The following is a 13,872-nucleotide window of genomic DNA, read 5'->3' as shown; positions in this document are numbered from 1 at the left end:
GAGTTGTTAAAGTGTCCACTTTAACCAAGATGATTTAGAAAAGATTTATTCATCCTAGTGTCTGACTCCAGAGGTGTTTTAGAAGCCACTTGCATTCCAAGCTCCTGGAAAGGTGGAAAGGTAACCTGAATGTATAGAAGGTAGATGTAAGGGCAGCTGGTCCAGATGACCTTTGACACGTGTTTCTTGCTAAAATGCATGTTCTATGACAGTTCAGGCCAATTCCCATGGGTTGGGGCAGGAACAGAGAGCCACAAGAAACCAGAGGTCAAGAAAAAGCAAAATAGGCTAGTTCCTCTTCCTTCACCAAAGCCCAGAGATCAAACTAGGTGGGGGTTTTATGGGGATGAGAGAAAGCAGATAGATGCTTCTGTCTCCTCCCCTCAGCAGAACCCATAGAGAGAGCCAAGCTGTGGGGATAGCAGTGAAGTTTCTGTGGGGTCCTGAACACCATGAAGGATGAGATGGCAGAAGGACTCCATCATTACGGGGATCTCAAGCATGAAGGTCCTTTCATAGTTTATCTCTTTGAATCCTTACTCTAGACCAGAGTGGCAAGAAAGTATTTATTAACCTATTTCACTTTTGAGGAAATAGAGTGTTACCCATGATGTCCAGGGATCCCTGACCTCTCTATAAAGCATCACCTCTGCCTGGGTAACTCATAATGCAATGAGATACTGATCCCAACCCCTAGCCCCCACCACACACACCCATCTGCCAGCTCCCTTCCTCTTCTATCATACACACAGCTTTCTGTGAGCAGACCTTCTGGATCTGATAACCACTATTGTACTGCAAAGAACTAGAGAAAACAGTACCCCCAGAAGACTGACAAAATCTGGCCTGGGACATATGATCACCAGTCACAGTGTGGGGAAGAAGAGGAAGAGGAAACCTAGCTTTCACTACTTACAAGCAGAGAGCCCTCATGAATGCCCCTTCACCTCCAAACCTCCCTTCAGCCCTTAACTGCAAAAACATCCCCATCTGCCTGCCATTTTAGAGAGCTAAGGTAAGCATTAGTACACAGACAGTTTTTGAACGTGCTTAGCAAACGATAAAGCATTCTTTGACCATTATTATCGCCAGAAGGAAGACTACATGCCCATCTCCCGGAAGCTGAATTCTCGCATCCACTCCCTCACTGTCCCAGGTAACTCCCTGCTCTCTCACCTCTAATTCTAGCTACCACCATCAGTACCAGAAGGTAGGAGCTTTGTCTGAGAGTCGTTACATGCTCATCAGCTCATTGAATCTTAACTGAGTGAATGTTTGTACAGTGTTTTACTGTCTATGCATATTTTCATTGTAAACTATTTCATTTTTTCCTCCTTTCATTTATAAACAATCCAATATTTATAATAACCCTTTCGAGTGAGCTCTAACTATGGGCCAAGCACTGCTCTTAGCACCTTTATGTGCATCATCTCACCTAATCATCACAGTTCTATGAGGCAGGCATACTATAATTATCTCCTTATTCCAGATGGGGCTGCTGAAGCACAGAGAGGTCAGGGAACTTCCCCAAGTTCACACAGTAAGTAAGTGTCAGTGTTGGGATACTCCCAGAATGACTGGCTTCAGAAATCATCTTTTTATATTGAGGTAACCTGGCTCTCAGCAGTTTCCTCATGGCATCAATTTCATTTTATTTTACACATGCTATCTTATTTAACCATCCCAAGGCAGGAAGTTCCATTAAACTGAAAAGGAGCAGTAAACTGATTTTTTGTGAATCCTCACACTAGCAGAGCAGGATTCATACCCGGGTCTTCTCACTCTTAAGTGTGATGCTCTTCCAGACACATGCACCTCTCTGAGAAGAAGGGTAAACACAAGCTCTTCCCAAGAAGCTCTGGAGATGATTGAGATAACAAAGGGCAAATGGTTTGATTTTCTTTGGAAGCATTCTTGAGAAACTTAACATTTGATTATTGTTCCTGCATTTTCAGTGAGCGGCAGCAGTGAGGGGGTGATGCAAATATCAATCAGCCGACGAGCACATCAGTCATCTTCTGAGTAAGTGCACGCATCAAATTAGCATTTCAGAAGCAAGACAGAGAATAAGATTTCTAATAAGTCTCTCTCCAAAATATACACCAGCCTTCAGAGATTCACTTTAGATATTTCTAACATTCAACATTCATAGGATTTTCACACAAGGAAGTTAGCAATCTTCAAACTCTTCTAGGTAGTCAGCATCTCTGTTTAGAAATGGTAACAATAATAATTCTGAAGAAAGTAGTACATTCTACTTCCTTCTTTTTCAATTTCACATACCCCACAGTGGTCATACGTGGGATGTTGTTGATTTCTAAAGAAAAATATAAAGGTTTCACTGGTGGAATTTTTGCAAGGGTGGAAACTTACTAAAGGTAACTGCTTAGTCAAATCAATGACATCATTCACTATAGATATCTAAAAAAGCAAGATGTGATCTTTTACCTTGAATGACTTGGGATGACCTAGGGACACCAAAGGACAAGTAATAATGATAGAGACCATTTTGGAATATGCTTCTCAGCTCTGACACTTGTCAGCTCTGATTTGGGGCAAGACAATCTCTTTAAACTGTAAGCCTCTGTTACTTTATCTGTAAAATGGGAACACAGTAACACAAACAGGATCATAGCGAGCATCATTTGGAAAATTTAATACCCAGTTGCTGTTCTAAAGCTGGGATACAGCAGATAACAAGACAAACAAGGTTCCTGATCTTATGAAGCTTATATCATAGAGATACTCAATACATTGTTTATAATAATAACGTATCATTACCATTATTGATATTTTTTGTTAATTTGGCCCTTTCTTTTTCCATACCAATTTTTTCTTAGAAAAGAATCTATTATTTCAATAGAAATCATTTTCTTGTTCATGCTTTTTTTCATGATTTTTTTTTAGTGTTGCTAAAAGTCATAGTTTATGGGTTGCCTTACAAATTAAAAAAATAGTTTACTATGCAGGCTAAGCCTGGCAATTTCCCAAGAGGTTAAAGAATGCTAGAGAGAAGTACAATCTTCTGAGAACAATCCCTGAAGAAAACACCTTCATTATTGAGCATACAGGGAATGCCTTGAGTGAGAAAGATATGGGAAGCAGCCTAGGGATATGGGGCTCTCTGAGAAGGAGCACCATGGCTGTGGCCACTGGAGAGAGTTGGATGGACATGCTTAGCAGGGAACGAGCCCAGAAGTACCCTTAGACACGTGGCTGAGGAACCTCCTGGTAGCATGGAGTGCACATAAGCTTATTTTGGCCATTTCCAGAATGTCTGTCCTGAGATGGACCTCTCAAAGTTGGAATTGGACATTCTCATGTGTAGCTTTGCAGAGACTTACCCATCTCATCAGCTGTTCTTTGGGGCCCAATCAGGCTTCTCTGCTTCTGAGATATCTGGACAGTTTCATTTTGGAGGCTTCTACATAGTTCCAGGGTCTTCTGCATGTCATATCAGGCCTATCTTTATTGGTGGAGGCAAAGCTTTGAAACAGAGGACACGTGGATATAACTTGGACTCACAATTCAGCTCTGTATTTATTTACTAACAAAGATACTCCTAATTGATCATTTTGATATGTGTGTAAACATTCTTACGTACAGAAAGTTTTTAAAAATGGGGCAAACATTCCTAGAACCTCAAAACAATAAAATATTGGAGATGGAGGGGACATTAACATGAAGTAACTCAACATCCTTTTTCTGGAGCTGAGAAAAAGGGAGTTTGGAGAAGAAAAAAGGTTCTTTCAAAGTCCCACTATTAATATCTGAGAAATCTGGGACCAGGAACCAGGTCTTCTGACTCTCATTCTAGTGCTCCTTCCACCTCTTCATCAATTTACAACCTGGAGCAGGAAATTTGACTATCCTTCTAATCTCCTCCCAACTTGTGCAGCTACAAAAATAGATGCAATCTGGAAGCCCAGCCATGCCAAATATTGTGGCAGACTTCCCAGCCTCTCTCTCCTCCTCCCCCAGCTGATGGGAAGTTGAAGCTCCATAACACTCTTGCTAGAAATGTGACAATTATTTCTCTTTTATTCTTCCTTATATCTAAATCCCACTGTACAACCAAGTTCAAAGCCACTTAGGCTCCTCTATCCAGAAAGAAAAACATCAGATTGGTCATCAGATAAACAGAATCTTCTATTTTAGAGTCTATCAATTAAAAAATATATGAGACAATTGCGAATATTTATATTTAAATGAAAGACCCAGACCAATTAAGAAGAAAAACATGGAGGCTTCAGGAGAAACCTGTGTGGCTGTATGGGGTCTTCCTACTGGATGAAGGGTTAATAAAGAGAGAAACAAAAGAGGTTGAGCATATTAAAGACTGATTTCAAATGGATGCTAGACCCTGTGAGAGAAGCATTGTAGAAACAAAAGACAAGGATATTCGAACACAGCTAGAAGTCGAATTCAAGAAACTGTTTTTCTTCATGCTGATACTTGGCAGAATACTGAAAAGATTATATGGAGACATATGTACAAGGATGCTCATTGCAGCATTATTTGTAATAGAAAAAAATGGGAATAATCTTAATCTCCTTCCATAGGAGACTGATTAGAATACATTATGGTGCATATATACTATGGAATAGCATACAGCTATTTAAAAACACAAGGTTGAACTGTGTGTTCTGATACAGAATGATGTTCAACATACATAAAGATACAAAGCGATAAAAAAGGAAGTCACAGTACTATGTAACATGATCTGGTTATATATAACAGAAAATGTATATATTTACACATACACAGAAAATTTCTAGAAGAACATGCAAGAAAATTAATTGCTGGGAAATGCTAATCAAAAGAGAAAAAGAGAATGAGATGCTTTGATCTGTTGCCTTTCATCCTTCAGATGTGAAAGTTTTACCATGAGGGATACATTATTTCTATTATTTTCTAAACACAAAAATCATCCAGAATTGATTTTCCAATACATTTTCACTTATTAATAAATTGTTCACAACATAAAGTAATACTGAATTAAGAAAAAAAAATACCCAAGAGGTTTTCACCAAACACACTTTCTTCCTCCCTGAAGACTTCAATCGCTGGATAAAATGTATCTTCCCGATCCTTGCCATCTTCCTTTGTAACTATGAAGGCTGACACCATGTAGAATTCCTTAGTCATAAGCTTCCTTGGCCCTGCAATTCACAGACCTCAGATTCATTCTACATCTGCCACTAGCCTTTTGGCTACAGTAGGAACTCATTATGATGCCTAGAGTTCGAACGTGGAGCTTCCTTTCTCTGATCATAGCTCAGAAAGGTAGGAGCACAAAGAATTGGCCCAGATGTCCCAACAAGTTCAACCAAATTATCTCTATCTCCCTTTTTGGCTAAAGACAGATCAGGGAATTCCCTCAGCCAGTGCTGGTGAAATGCAGCAAGACGTTTGCCCAAGTCTCTGAAACATATTTGTAGAACCACTTAGAGAAGAGTAGGCTGGACGACTTTGTGTAGCATGGCCAAGATTTAACAAACATGTCCATAAAGCATAAGGTATTAATAATGGCAACTGGATAGAGGATCTAAAGGTCTGCAAAAGGGTCCAGCATTGGGCCTTATCACACTGATTTTCTGTTCCCTCTCACTTTATTAAAACATTCCAGTCTTTGAACTTGAAAATATACAAATTGGACCATTTCTTTTCTAGGATAAAAACTTGCCCTGTCTACATACTGTATGGCTCCATTTATAGGGCATTCTGGAAAAAGCAAACTAGAGATAGAAAGTAGGTGTTAGAGCGTGAGTGGGGATTGGCTATAGTGGGGCAGCACGAATGAATCTTTTCAAAGATGAAACTATTCTGTGTCATGATTCTGGAGATGGACACCTGACTCTATACATTTGTCAAAAGCCATAGAACTATATACCATAAAAACGTGAATTTTGCTGTATGTAAATTTAAAAATGAAATAGAAAAAATGTGCTTTGTCATGTTGAAATCCTATTACTTATAATAATAATAATAAATGCATATAAAAATTAATGCTACGTTCTCAGTTCAACAGCTTACACTTGCAAAGGCAAAATTCCCCTAGTTTCTCCAGAGTTGGAGTTATCTAGCTGCACATACCCATCATATCCTCAGGTAGCCCCTGCCTGCCTCCCCAATTTTGTCTCCAGTCATTACTTTTTCTTCCCACTCTATATTCTCAGTCCTAAATATACCAAGTTGTTTCCTGCTCCAGTGCCTTTGCACACAGGTCTCAACTAATAATGCCTTTGCCTCACCATTTCCCTGCACTAACCATGAAAACCCTTCAACCTTCAAAACCCAGCTCAGCCATCAGTTTCTTAGAAAAGCTTCCCTGACTCCTCATTGAGCCATCTCTCTACACTGTTTATTTCAATTGCCACCCTGAGTGAAAGATGTACCTTTCACTTGGCTCCTGGATTTAAATTGAGCTCCTGGAGGATAGATACTGGGTTTTCTTGTCCACCTCTGGGTCCTCAGAACACAGCACAGGGTTGGATATAAGATGCCACACCCAAATAAGTATTTGTAGACTTTGAACAATTTTAGAGCACTAATTTTTTTTCCTGATTAGGCAAGCTAAATCACTAGCTGTGTTTGAAGAAGGGGCATTTCTCAAAAAAAAAAAAAAAATTACTAACACTATAATCGGTTTTTCCTTTTCTAGTATTTTGTTAGTACTTGGGGAAATTTCACATATTAAGAGGGTACAGTCGGCAGTAATTCATTTTACAGCATGTTTTGCAAGATATAGTCTCATATCTTAGTTTAGTCAATTTTCTTCTGGTTTTCAGGCACTGGTTGCAATGCCTTTGTGCTTGCAATGCCTTTGTGCAGTGTGTGATTCCTAATTCTCCCCTGCAGTCCCTTATACTTAAGAGGACTAAAGTGCATTTGCCTTCAGCTGGGGCTTATTGTGACACATCTGAAAGCAAATGGAGAAATATCAGCAGACCACACAGACTCCTTGGAAAGGACTGTGATGCATTACTGTAAGAATCTCAGACTATTGCTTATGGTAAAACCCCTGTGCCTTACTCAAATACTAAGGGATCTGAAAGGATTGGAGGAAGGGATTTCCCATCCCTGTATTCTCTACTCACCAAAGCTGATCTCATTCCCTGGCTCCAGTGATGGGATAGGTCAAAGATATCTGGCTGTTTGAGGCTGGTATTTTGGCAATGGCTGGGATGGATCCTTGCCTTCAAGGAGACTGCAGTAGGCTGAGTCTTCAGGGAGTACTGCCAGCTTTGTTGTCATACTTGCTTGAGTCAAGACAGGCTGGCTGGAGCTGGGGATATGGCCAGTCCATTAGGGGCCTGGATAAGGTGTGACTAACGGCAGGGCCTAGGCCAAGGGCTTCAGAACATGGCCCCCGGGGCCTTGGAAATAACATTCATGAGTACAACATCTTTAGAAGAGTGGTGTAGGAAACACATACTGTCATCTTGCTAATCCTCAGTTTCCCTATCTGTCAAAGAAAGAGGATTAAAACTAGTGATTTCTAAGGCTCCCTTCCCAACTGGAGCTTGGGAAAAACAGAGTGGTCAGAAACAAGGTCAGACAGGAGCAGAGGGCAAGGCAGCTCAGAGTTCATGCTGACCTAGAGAAGAACGAAAAGTAAGAGCGGCCTTCTGGGGATTCCTGGATGGCTCACGAGGTTTCCCACTCCGGTAAGACACTGGGGAAGCTGTCCACGAGACCATTCAACAAACTATCTGCTTAGAGAATATCTGCCCAAAGAAGGGCCTGCTCAGTAGCTTCAGAGGCCCATGGAGTAGCACATGGATGATCTACTAGGACCCAGTATCCCAGGCAGGAGTCCCGGGGCAGGACTGACATTTCTCAGTCCAGCTGGCCCCACACTGGCCCCAACCTTGGCATAGGCCCTCTGACTTCTTTCAAACCCCCTCTCTTTATTCCCTCCAAACTCCAATGTATATTTCATTAGAAAGCAAGATGGCATGGCAGAAATACAGCAATTTTAGAGTCTAAAGTCCTGAATTTGAGTTTTAACAGCCCCAATTGTTATGCATCATGTAATCTTGAGTAAATTATTTTTGCCACCTCTACCTCAGTGTTCTTCATCTGTAAAATGGAAATTATACCACCCATCTCCAGAGATGTTTTCATGATTCAAATGAGATCACTAAATCGCCGTGCTCTGTAAACTGAAACACTAGACAAACCTAAGCCATTAGCCACGTCAAATTATTTTGGGAAGTCATTGGGGTCTAAATGATGCATAAACAAAACCAGAGCTGGAGAGAAAGCCTCTCTTGGCCCTGTGCAGACTCACTGTCTCCTTTCCGTCATCTGGCGATCCCCCCAACCCTCCCCTCCAGCCTTCCGGGCTTGGCGGTGGGGCCAGCCAGCCACTAACAGGATGGCTCATTGCTCAAACCAGACAGTCCCCAGGGCTGGAGGCTTGTGCCTGTGAGCCTATCAGCTGGCATGTTGACAGACACGGAATCTGGCCAATAAATGTCTAATTGGGATGGTACCAGTTTTCAAACACGGCAGTTCAGCGTAATGAATCCAAAGGGGTAGAAGGCAATACTAAAAGCCACAGGTCTGGGAGGCCACAGACCTTGGCACTTCAAGGCCATGGAATGTTGTGGAAGGGTAGAGGATCTGGAAAAAACAACACACTAGCATTTTATGTGCAGGAGCCAGTGTGTGGCAGGGAAAAGCATGTGAACTTAGGAGCCCCAGACACCTGAATACCAAGCCCAGCTCTGCTATTTACTGTCTATGTATTCTTTAGCAGGTCAATTAACTTCTCTGAGCCTTGATTTTCTCACTGTACAATGAGTATTGCAACGGTAACATAATTCTAATCCCTAACATCTGCTGGAGGTGTATTATGTACCCAGGCACTTTTTCATGTCCTCTGCAGGTAGAACCTGTGTTATCTACTTCTCAGGATTCTTTTGAAGCTACTTGGTGAAGTATCTGATAGGCTAACAAGCACTCAGTGAGAATGAGCTTCCTCCCTGTACCCCTTATTTTTATGCCACCAAAACTCAACTGCCTCTAATGCAGCTGATACTTTATCCCTTGTGAATCCCAGCTTCACTAATTACCAGCTCTGTAGTCTTGGGCAAGTTACGTAACCACTCTGAGCCTCACTTTTTTTCTTGGGTAAAATAACAAATAATGACCTCTTAGAGCTGTTGTGGGAATAAAATGATAAAGATAAAGCACTTAGTGCAATGGCTACCAGGTAGTAAATTCTCCATATTAGTTGACTCACTTATTATTTATAAACCCTCATATTTGTGTCACATTTTTTCACTTCGTGAAGCACTTTCACAGCTGCTAACTCATTAGATTTATACTCTGTAAGGAAGATATGCCAAGAATTATTAATTTTTTTTTGACAAATGGAAGCTCAGAATTGTGGAGTGGCTTACTCAAGGTCATGCCATGAATAAGACGTGGAGATGAAACCTAAATCCAGCTCTTCTTCCTTCAATCCTAATGTTCTTTCCCTTCTAAGAAGTTGCAGAGAGTCACTGGTAATGGCCAGAGTCAACTCCTCAAAGTTGCCCCGTGGCCTAGAACAAAATCGGCGAGACTATTCGTTGTTAATAGTGGGTGAAAGCCAGAGACCCTGGGTGAATCCAGAGTCTCTGTGGCTATTCTATGAATAGAGCGAAAGACCCAGGCAACTTCAGGTCCTTGAGGATAATTTATAGCATTTAGGGGCATTTATGTTAGGGAGAAGTAGGGAAAGGCTCTGAATGGAAACAGTTCCCACTGAGTTTGGAAGTCCTCAGACTTCACAGGGTCCCATAGAAATGGAATGTAAAATTGCATGGATAAATATTTTGATATTTTTCTGGGTAGAAAGATCACAGGTGTTGCCTGATTCTCTCTCATTTCTGACCCACAAAAGGGAAAGAGCAGTTGATGTAAGAATGCCACATTGACTTCCGCACTTGAAGTCACCCTCTTCCAAGTCCTGTTCTGTGGAGATAGCTTCTAGGGAGGATGACCATGACCAAAGGAAATAGCCACCATGTTCTGTCTGCCTTGCCTGGTGTCACCTTTCTTTTCTTCTTCTCTTCTTGTCTCTATTTGTCAACTTTTCTTTAGTGAATAAAGAGTATTTTCATAGTCTTTCAAAACAACAAAGTTTTTTTTTTAAAAAAAAAAACCTTTAAATTCATCATTTAACTCAAGAAACAAGAGTTTATGTAACATAAGCAGGGTTTCCCACTTTGTCTGTCTCAGTAAATGCAATTTAGATGTGCTGTTTCTAATGAAAGCAAAAACAGAACAAATAATTAAATTAAAAACAACAGCATCAATTTAGTGATTTACCAATTAGCAATTCACTCCAACATGTATTGAATAAATACATGAGCTCACAGAACACCATGCATAGTGTTGCTAGTTTAATTGGTCTCTCTGCAACATTGAACATGGCTAGCCACTGTCTTCTGCTACACCACCACCTTCCCTTGGTCTTGGTAACACACACTTCCCTGGCTCTCTGCCTCTTGTACCGTTCCCTCTTCTTTCCTCCCCCTAGATATTGGCTCCATCCATAGGCTCATTTTCAGGCTATTACTCTGATGACTTCATTTGCTTCCATGACTTCAGTATCTATCTGATGATCTACGCTGATGATTCCCAAATTTATATCTTTAGCTCAGACATTTTGAAATAATTTCAGCTTTGCAAAGCCAACCTCTTACAGGACACCTCCATTCAAATGTCCCCGCAGTATTCAAACTCAACATGTCAGAAGCTGAACTTATTATTCCCAGGGTCAACCCATGACTTTGACCAGGATGATTCAGAGTCAATTATAATCTTCCTCTTGTGCCTCCTATTAGTGAATGTAAGCAAAAACCATGGATGTTTGACTTCTTTCCCACTGCCACACCCAGTGATCCTAAGCCTATGCTGCTTCTCCAATACCTTCAATAACCATCAAAATACCTTGGTTACTATACTAGTTTTACTCATCTGGACAATAGCAAAAGCCTTCTAAAGCCTTCTAACAGATCTCTTTGCTCTATTCTTAATTTCTTCAATCTATTCTTCATGCAGCATTCAGAGTGATTTTCCCAAGATGCAAACTAGATCATTTCACTCTCATATCTAAAACTCAATGGCTACTAATGCCTTCAGGATAAGGTTCAAACACCTGGGGATATCTTATCAGTTCCTCGTTTCTGATCCCTGCTCACTGCTCCAGGCATCTTCCAGCCATCTGTATTAGTTAGGATTGAGGTTCTAGCTGCTATAACAAAGACACAGCTCTAAGAGTGGCTTTTAAACAAGATAGATGGTTTTTCCTCTCATATGTAGAAAACCAAGTGTAAACAGTCAGGTCTGATGTAGAAATCCTGATTCCTTCCATCCTGCTGCTCCATTATCCTCAATCTGCGGCTTCCATCTAAAGTGGTCTAAGGTGGTTGCTACTGCTCCTACCATCGCTTTCTATTCCAGCCAACTGTAAAGGGCCAAAGGGACAACAAAAGGATCCAGACAAGACGAAAAAAACATATTACATCCACCCACATCCTGTTGGCCGTAATTAAGTTATTTGTCCACGCTTGGCTTCTAGGGTGGCTATGAAATGTAGTGTTTTGCTGAGCAGCTGTGTGCTAACTAATTGTTTGTTTCAACCTAGGAATTCGTGACTGTTGAGAATCCTTTCTGCTCCCATAGGACCTTGTGCTTCCTCTCCCAAAATGCTTACACTAGATTTGAATTGCTTGATTACTTATCTATTTTCTCATTCAGACTATGAGATTCTTTAGAGCTGGGACTGCATCTCACTTATCTTTGTTTCCTGAGTGCCTAGCATAGTGGTACCTCATGCATTATAGGTTATCAATACATGTTTGTAGGTTGAATTAATTACCCTTTTGTGCTCTCTCTCTCTCTCTGTGTGTATGCACACATGCACGCACATGTGTATCACATTTTCTTTATTCATCTGTCAGTGAACACTTATCTTGTTTCCACATCTTTGCTATTAGGACTAACACTACAATGACAGCATTAATATTTCTTTGAGATCCTGATTTCAATTCTTTTGTATATATACTCAGAAGTGGGATTGCTGGATCATATTGCAGTTCTATTTTTAATTCTTTAAGGAAACTTCATACTGTTTTCTACAGCAGCTGCACCATGCACCATTTTATATTCCCACCAACAGTATACAAGGGCTCCAAATGTTCCACATCCTTTGTTATCCTTTTTTTTTTTTTGACATAGACATCCTGATAGGTGTGAGATGGTATCTCACTGAGATTTTGATTTGCACTTCCCTGGTGAATAGTGATATTGAACACTTTTCATAAACTTGTTGGTCATTTTTATGTCATCTTTGGAGAAATGTCTATTTAAGTCTTTTTGCCATTTGGGGGGGGTGTGTGTGTGCATGTGTGTGTGCATGTGTATGTGATTTTGTTTTGCTATTGAGTTTTAGGAGCTTTTTATATATTTTGAATATTAACCTTGTATCATGTATATAATTTGCAAATGTTTTTTCCCATTCTGTAGGTTGCCTTTTCCCATTCTGTTGATTATGTGCAAAAGGTTTTTAGTTTGGTGCAATCTCACTTGTTTATTTTTGCTTATGTGGTTTGTGCTTTTGGTGTCATATCCAAGAAATCATGGCCTAGACCAATGTTATGAAGCTTTTTCTCTATGTTTTCTTCTAGGAGTTTTAGAGATTCAGGTCTTATTTTTAAATTTGTGTTAATTAACTATTTTAAGGTAATTTTGGTGTACAGTGTAAGATAAAGGTCCAACTTCATTCTTTTGCATGTGAAGATCCAATTTTCCCAACACCATTTGTTAAAGAGACTATCCTTTCTCCATTGTGTATTATTGGCACCCTTGTCAAAGATCAGTTGACCATGTATGCTGTGGGTTTATTTCTGGGCTCTCTATTCTGCTCGTTGTTCTACATGTCTGTTTTCATACCAATATTATACTGTTTTAATGAGTGCAGCTTTGTAATATATTTAGAAATCAAGAAGTGTGATGCCTTCAGCTTTGTTTATCTCTCTTAAGATTGCTTTGGCTATTCAGAGTATTTTGTAGTTCAATGTGCATGTGAGGATTACTTTTTCTATTTTTGTTTAAAAAATGGGATTTTAATAAGGGTTGCATTGAATCTGTAGATCTCTTTGAGTAATGTAGACATTTAAAAAATATTAAATCTTCTAAACCATGAACACAGGATGATTTTCCATTTATTTGTGTCTTTAATTTCTTTCCTTAATGTTGTATAGTTTTAAGTGTACAAATCTTTCACCTCCTTGGTTGAGTTTATTCCTAAGTATTTTTTTCTTTTGATGCTACTGTAAATAAAATTGTTTTCTTAATTGTCTTTTTGGATAGTTTATTGTTTGTGTGTAGAAACATAACTGATTTTTGTATGTTGCTGTTGTGTTCTATGACTTCGCTGAGTTTGTTTATTAGTTTAAGCTGATCAGTGGTGCCTCTGGATGTATCAGGCTTGGTTTTATTCTTTAGAGAATGCCTTTGATTGATACTTTTTAATTTCAATTGTTCTCATTTCCAGTCACGATGAACCGCCAGTCCAGAAACAAAGCATCCCGCTGCGTGCATGGCTCAATTTGGTGCCTCGGCCAGCGTGGAAATAAATGATGAAATCAGTCCTAGTAGCCCATTGCAGATGCCACCACACTGCAGCATCCTGAGACAAGGGCATTTGTCTGCAGCTTTTCCAAGAAGAGGCCCCTGGCAATGCTCATCAAAAAAAGGCAAGGCTGCCAAATGTATTTCTCTTTCTTGACATGATTATGGAGGTCATTTTGTGATGACTTTTTTAAAAATAAATCTGAGTTTATTCCTCTTTTCACTTAGCTCTTTACC

This window comes from Aotus nancymaae, unplaced genomic scaffold, assembly GCF_030222135.1.
Source record: "Aotus nancymaae isolate 86718 unplaced genomic scaffold, 86718_ANA_hifiasm-v0.15.2.pri h1tg000003l, whole genome shotgun sequence".
Classification (NCBI taxonomy): Eukaryota; Metazoa; Chordata; class Mammalia; order Primates; family Aotidae; genus Aotus; species Aotus nancymaae.
This window is presented reverse-complemented; position numbering follows the sequence as displayed.